Raw genomic sequence first — 8,283 nt, forward strand, 5'->3', positions numbered from 1 at the left:
CATCTCCAAACGGTCCCTATTCATCCAAGGTAAATACAGGAAATCAATAGCCCAAAAGTTAGACCATCCAAATTTTCTTTTTTTTTAATTCTTTTTTCTTTTGTGAAAATTTTTTTTGAAATTATTTTTATTAGATGTTTTCTTTATTTACATGTCATATGTTATCTCCTTTCCCAGTTTCCCCTCCAGAAAAAATAAAAATAAAAATAAAATAAAATAAAAAACAAAAACAAAAAAACCCTGTTCCTTCCCCTTCCCCCTCCCAAATTTTCTGATGATAAGAAAAGAACAGCAGACTAAATGTGAAAAGAATTTAAAGTAGTCAGTATCAATTAGAAATAATGGATTTGGTTAACATTACATGGTCATTACAGAGTAGGTAACAATTTAAACAATTAATACTCTTCTGTTTCCTGCCAGAACTGTCCAACCCACTGCAGCATAGAATTCCTGCTCACCCCCTGATTCAAATGATAGAAGCATTGAGCTTGGAGATATTTGGGAAGCTCCCATTCCACACATTTGTGTTTGGTGGCGGGGGTGGGATGTTATCCGAATGCTGGCTCTCTTGGTAATCTGGTGAAGTAATGGCACTTGCCTCATTTCCCAGAGCTTCCCAGCTGAACCTGAGATACTCAGTGCTGTGCACTGTGACTAAAAACAGTTTAGAATAAAGCAGTTTGCTTATTTTGGAAAGTCAAATTAAACAAGTTTGAGCAAATTTCTTTAATATGAGTCTTCAAATAAATTTCTCATGTCAAATGCGCATTAAGTAACCAGGCACACTAATAATAATTTATGTGCATTCATGAACTATTAACCTAATACAATTTAAAAAGAAATCACAATCAAAATATTAAGACATATAGAAAGGCAACACTTATATAACTTTGCTTTTTTTTCTTTTATATTTGCCTTTCAATAAACCATGGCAATATTGATTTCTATCACATTTCATTTCTGATGTTTATATGCAGCTCTGAAATTATGTATTTATATATTTTATGTTACTATAAAATAAACATTTGTAAAATGGTTGACCAGAAATAAGAATTTAATCTATTTACATGATTGAACCACATCAGTAGCTGAAAGTAGGCATTAACTCACTTAGTTTAATTCATTAAAACTTTTAGATGATAATTGCATGTGTAAAGACTATAATCTTATTGACTGGATTTAAGTAACTGCATATATACACATAGATGTATACAAACTCACATACATTTCTTTATTAGAATTGAGGCAGAAATTACAAGCACACTATTGATCTTGCAATTCAGTATTTTATCAAGATGAGAAGTAGGAATACATTTAGGCCTTTATTGTAATGAACTTGACAGACACCACATTTGCTTCATTATATTTTAATTTCATTTTAAATGGAAACCCATTATTCCAGAGCACAAATGGTGATATCACTTACATATTCATCAGAGGATCTGCCCTGGAAGTACCTGTCCTCCCACCCAGCATTGCTGACTGCCTGAGCTTCTGTCATTTGCCTCACAACACTCCCACAGGAAGAGTCTCTTGCTCCACTTCCCTCCAAAAATCAACTTCTCTCCTAGCACTTATGCTCTTCAGGGGAAAAATATGCTTTGCCAAAACCAGAAACTTGCACTCCCTTGCTTTCATAAAAAGGAGCACAGTATATATAATACTTGAGGTAATATTTGACATGCTGAATATTTCATTTAATAGAATTTGCAATGATTATCACAAGAATACTGTTGAGGTAAAATTTAGAAATATTATTTTATGCAAATAGTCAAACTTTTATGAGCTTTTCTTCTTTATATCTAAAGCTTTTTGTACCCACCCATGACTTCCTTTTCTCTACTCTAATTTGTAATATTGTTTTAAAAATTAAGCTTATAAAACAAAATGTCATAGCCCATGCTAAGATCTCTATTCTTCTGTGAATGCTCTCTTAACCCACATGGTATGATCTAATTCTATTTTCTTTTAATTTATTTTAATTGATATGGTTGTTTTGTTTGCACATATGTGTGTGTACCACTTGTGTGCCTGATGCCCACAGAGATTGGAAGATGACACTGGGTCACCGGAGCGTAGTTAGAGATGCTTGTGAGCTTCATGTGGTTGTTAGAAATTGAACGTGGGACCTCGGGAAGAGGAGCAGAAAGCACTCTTAACCACTGAGCCATCTCTACAGTCCTTAAAATTCAGGGTTTTATTGTTGTTGTTAATATCAGTGCATTAGTTAAATTAAAAATTCAATGTCACAATTAAAGTAGAAATAAAAGTAGACTAAACCCAGGAAAAGGATCAAGAATTATCCTAGAGTGAAGCACTTTAACTTAATAGAGGAATAAATGTTAAGCATAATAATAATAAGAAGAAGAATAAGAATAAGAATAAGAATAAGAATAAGAATAAGAATAAGAATAAATGATAATAATAATAAACAATATGTAAAAAGCTCTGTAGTATAATAGTATACATAGTTCTGCATTAAACACAAAGCTGTAGCCTACCACAGCTGCAAATTTCAAAGGGAATTTCATAAGGGAAAGACAAATTGGAATCCTGAGGAAATACTATCTTAATTATTAAGGCAACAGAAAAACAATGAAAAGTTTGAAATATTAGAAAGACACAGTAAATGTTACAGTTGTTTTTAAAATGGGGTTTGAGGAGCCTTGGTGAAAGAGAATTGACTCAGAATTATGAAGGGCAAACAGAGTTATCACTGCAGAGGAGGGTGAGGCCACATTATACTTTAGGAAAACATATTAAATCTGAGTCAGAAGGTTAAACTCCAATTTGATACTACGACACCTAAAGCCCTGTCCAGGGTCACCTGTGCATCTGGAGTAATAATTCTAACATTCTTGCATTCACTTACCCATATAAACTGTGAGATTATGAGAAGACCTAATGCCAGTTTTCAGTAGCGATGTTCAAGGTTAATGATGTGATGATGAATACAAATAATATAAACTTATATGGATATGAGTTGACATCAAGATGGCTTTTACATAAAAGATTGATATATACATACTCATATGTATATATGTACATATATATATGTGTGTATATATATATGTGTGTGTGTATCTATCTCTATCTCTGTATCATCTATATCTCTCTATATATATACATACATGTGTGTGTGTGTGTATGTGTGTAAACATATGCTCTTTGGCTTATGATCAAATTAAATCCCAACAAATTCATCAAAAATTTAATATGTCTTTGCTGTGTAGCATATTTGCACTTAGCCTACCTTACAATTTATCTTGAAACACCTAAAACAAGCTAAAAATGCTTACAGTAACCTTCCATTTGTGAACAGCATCTAAATACAGATTATTGCATCATAAAGCATTGGCTATGTTACCTAAGCTATCGAAAGTTAGGCAACACTGCATACTATGTAGATTGTTTACCCTCATGATAGTGATTTTATTAGGAGTTGCACATAGCTGTCACGACAAGGTAATGTCAGAAAGCAGACTAATAATTAATCCTAGCTCAAGAAGAGATCAAAATTCATATTGACTGTAGAGTTTCAACAGAATGTATACTGCTTCATACTTATAAGACATCATAATTCCACATATATTTAGATGGGACACACTCTCTCTCTGTCACTACAATACATAATTTAGAAGAGAAGTCATAAGTGTTACACTAAGGAATAAGAAAAGTTAACAGTTTAAATAATGGGATGATGTGAACAGTTTTATTAAATATTTTTCATCTGTAGAAATTAGAAATACTGCATAGGAATATGTTTTAGAGGATTAAAGCATAGTCACAACAGAGTACAGAAAAAGATGAAGTCAGAACATATAACAGGGAGGCGAGAATGGGAGTTAAAAAATAGAAGGTTGCTCCAGATATCTTGGTGAAATGTAGAAAGGTGAAAATACCTTGAAAGACAAACACAAGAGGAAAGTCATAATCTATAGTCCTAGGATTGCAACCTGAAGATATGGCCAACCATTTATGAGGAAAGATTTAAGGTATTCTTCAAATTGTGTCTGTTTCAAAATTTTATTTTGTTTCTGTGTTAAGTGTCTTGCAGGCATGTCTGCATGTGCACAGTCGCCATGCTATTCCCACAAGGCTAGAAGAGGAAGTGAGAAGTGCTACAAGAACCAGACTTACAAAGAGTGAAGAACAGCCCAGTTTGTGTCATAATAGGTTCTCTGCAAGAGCTGTAGAGTGCACATAACCACAGGTGCAGCTCTCCAGCCCTAAGTGTGTCTATCCTTCAGTTATGAACATGTTAGTGTTATGGAACATGTAACAATGAAGCTAAAATTGGGTAGTTGGCTTATTATTAAGATGTTTTTATTATTACCAACACTTGTAGCCTTTGTATTAATCATAGTATACTGAATTACAGACAAGACAAAGAATTAGTTGGCTATATGTAACTATAAATTTGGGGAATAAATTCTCTTTAATTTGTAATATACATATATTCTAATTATATTCTATATAATATTATTAATATTATAATGTAATTCATATATACATATATTCATATATAATTCTAATTATAGTCAAATGAGAAGATGAAAATAACAATTCTTCAAAAACTAAGTATATATCGCGTATATTGATTTGCTAAATATGTAACAAAGATAAATGAATGCAACGGAAAATAAATGTGTGGGGCTTCTCCATAACTAATCCAATAGGATAATCAACATGGTCTAATATTAAAGACTTGGATTGGGGGACATATCAGGGACATGGTAAAAGTCTAGCACAACAGAAACTCCAATGAATGTATGAGGATAACAATAGAGAAGGTTCATAGCAATGACTATGGAGCCTGAATCTGCAATCTTCTGTAAGCAGGCAAGGCTTCCAGTGGAGATACACCAATCCAGCCAAAAAAAAAAAAATCTACCTATAGTTTGTCCTGTCTGCAAGATATGCTGGAGTAAAGGTAGCACAAGACTTGTGGCAATGACCAACCAGTTAGCCTTCCAAATTGACTTCCATGCCAGGAGAGGGAGTCCACACCTGATATTGCCTGGAGGCCCAGGAACCAGATGCTGGATATCCCAGAGAGCTAGGGTAGAACCTAACATGGCTGGAAAAAAAAATACTCAATGAGATGATTTTTAATGCTATTCTGCTACATTCCGGATAAGGACAAATGCAAAGATCCATGGGCAAGCATTAGGTGGATCTCAGGGAATCCTGCTGTAATAGTCAGAGGGGTTAAGGACTCCACAAGAACACAGCCCACAGAATCACCTAACCAGGGCTCATCGTAGCTCACCGTGTCTGAATCAGGAAGCCTGTGGAGGTCTGACCTAGATCCTCTACATAATGTTATGGTTGTGTAGCTTGGTGTTGAGGAACTCCTAACAGTGGGAGCAGGAGCTGTCTCTGACTCTTTTGCCTTCTTTGAGGTTCTTTTCCTTCTATTTGGTTGCCTCAAATAGCCGTTAAATTATGGTATATTCCTACTCTAGTGTGCTAGGCAATGTTTGGTTGATATCTCTGGAAGGCCTGTAGTTTTCTGAAGGGAAATGGAAGAGGAGTGGGTCTAAGAAAAAGAAAAGGTGGGGAGGAGCAGGGGAAGGGGAAACTAGAGTCAGGATATAATATGAGAGAAGAATAAATAAAAGGGAAAACATTAAAAGCATGATTAGAGTATGTTATATGAAAAAATGAATTAACAAAAACCAAAAAATTCTCTGCAAGGCCTGGGGAGATGGATTAGCTAAGAATAGCACAAGCTACAAAAATTTGAGGACCTGTGATCAGACTCCCTGCACCATTCTCAAAAATATTTTGTCACAAATACAAGTGTAACCTCACAGCTGTGAGAGTGGAAAAAAGAGGACTTCTGGGTTTGCTTTGCTTGCCAAAACAGCCAACTTCACATTCCCCTGCCTCAGGGAAAGGAGCAGACCAAGGTAGAAAGGCGTATGCACTGTCCCCGCAAGCCTCTGGGCTTGCAGACTCACTTATATTGGAATACATACACTTTAAAGGTGCACAGCCTCCCCTCCCACTCACAGAAATAATGTAAGATTGGATCTGGATAGGTGAACTTCCATTTTTAGCAAACACCAAAATTCACAAATGGTGCAAAATCTAAATTATTTACATGATCTGGCAAGTAGGACTTTTTGATCAAGAAACAAATCAATGAATAAAAAAAATTACTGCTAATAAGCATTGATTATAATTGTGATATGATGAATTAATTTTGACTATTACACACTTAATAGATCTAATATCAGGCTGGATTTTGAAAATCTTGTCACATACATTACTATTTAATCAATTATCACCATGTACTAGGATTAAAAGACACAATCAGTTCTCTGAATTGATATTTAAATATTTTTCTTCATACTTATTAGTTGGAAATCAGTGGCTGAAGCAAAGCCTACAATCAGCTTTCATTAGGAAACATCTAACAAATGCATTGTAATGCTGGTTACTAGGTATAGAAATATTGGGATACAATATTTTAAATTGTTTAGACATTAATATACTAAATAGTTTGTGCTATGATGAACTATCAACATAGGCTTAATTTAAGCCTCTCTAGAAAATAAGTTCACCACTATTGATAATAGGACTTTTAACTCAATATAGGCAAATTACAGGTCCTATTTTAGTGTATATCACTAATGTTACTTTCAAATTTTTTGAAGTATAGACACCATTTTCTTATTCATAATAGGGCTCAAGTTTTGAAATATTGCAAATACTTTCTCATAATATTGTTTGCATGCAATGTTAATTATGATGCTTTTTAATTTTTGTATTAATAAATAATAAAGTATATTATTTACCTTTAAATTTAACATATAGTCCCTTAGGACACTTAAGGAAAGCAAACAATAATGGAGTTTCTTCCCCAATTTAGATAACTTAGTTGTCAGTAAGGGAGCCTAAAGAAGTGTTTCTGCAGCTACTGGACTTCAGATATCTGTGGTGCATTTGACATATTAGCAAAGCTTTAACTATATTTTAATGATCTTCTGTACCCAAATATTGAAGGTATCATGCTTGAAGACTGGTTTTCTAACATCAGTGAAAAGAGGAGAACTTTTTTTATTCCCAGCACGATGCATTTTGACAAGCAGCCTACCTAGGTTGTTAGTGATGCCCCAGACACACTTGAGAAGTACTGTTTCCACTGTGGCACGAGGTAAATGTCTGTCCCTTCAAGCAGATAGAAATAGTGTTGGTTTTCATTCTTTTGCTTTGTTTCATTTATGTTTCTTTGTTTATGTTTTTATATTGTTGCTGTTGTTGTTGAAGAATACAGAAATGACCACAGTTGAAGAAAGAAGTTAGGAGGGAAAATGTACAAATCAGTTAACAATTTTTTCTTCACTGCTTTTATCTTAAACACACAAATCCTTCCCTACTAATAGTAAATACTGTTAGCATAAAATGTTATCTCTAAAATACATAAACACAGTGACCACAAAACAATACACATGGGAATGTCTTCAATGACCTTTACTTGTGATTTCCAGTCAGTGAATGTTCTTGGTTAGTTGCATTGCTAAGGTGGAATCATTGGAAAATATTGATGCAGCATAATAAAATAGCAGATGAGTCTTAAGTATACTTACATAATTAATTTTGTTACTTGTAAACTGTAAACATATAATGAAGGTAGCCATAGTGACTATTTATAATATGCATGAGATTAAAAATAAAAATTAAAAGTGCAAAAATTTCTATTCATTTTTAAAATTATGAACTAACTCAAATGAATATTCCAACTGGTTTAGAAACAGACTGACTGAAAGAAAGTTAATACTTTGTCCAGTTAATTATCAGTTCTCCCTCTTTGCTCTGTGTGTGTGTGTGTTGTATGTGTGTATATGTATGTATGTATATATGTATATGTGTGTACGTGTGTGTTTGTATCCATCTAATTCTTAGTGATCCTGAAATACATAAATGAATCTAAGAGTGCATTATTTACATTTTTGAAAACGTCTACTTTATCAAGCAACATTATAAATATACAGAAAAACTTTTGAGGTACACTAAAATGAAATTGAACTATTATTATTTAACAATGTTACACCATTTCACTAGACAAAACAATCCTGATAAACAACCATGACACAGATTCGGGACAGCTTCAAACTCAGCAAGAAGGGTTGTGAAGGGAATGAAAAATTCAAACTTCTCATCTGCCTCTCACTGCCAAAATGGGGATGCTTTCCATTATATGAAGATAAACACACCAGAGGCAGAAAAAGCGTGTGGGGCAAGAATAAGCACGCTGCCCTCATTTTGTTTTGT

At 33.8% G+C, this 8,283-nt stretch overlaps 1 protein-coding gene and 1 pseudogene across 4 annotated transcripts in view; one reads left to right on the top strand and one right to left on the bottom strand.

Moving 5' to 3' along the window:
* The window catches only part of Cadm2 (cell adhesion molecule 2), a 941,141-nt gene that overhangs the window by 790,759 nt on the left and 142,099 nt on the right, over nt 1-8,283 (bottom strand). The gene's annotated exons all lie outside the window — the stretch shown is intronic.
* Nucleotides 1-8,283, top strand: part of LOC116086214 — a 44,590-nt pseudogene that overhangs the window by 28,447 nt on the left and 7,860 nt on the right.

Source organism: Mastomys coucha, unplaced genomic scaffold, assembly GCF_008632895.1.
Source record: "Mastomys coucha isolate ucsf_1 unplaced genomic scaffold, UCSF_Mcou_1 pScaffold12, whole genome shotgun sequence".
Classification (NCBI taxonomy): Eukaryota; Metazoa; Chordata; class Mammalia; order Rodentia; family Muridae; genus Mastomys; species Mastomys coucha.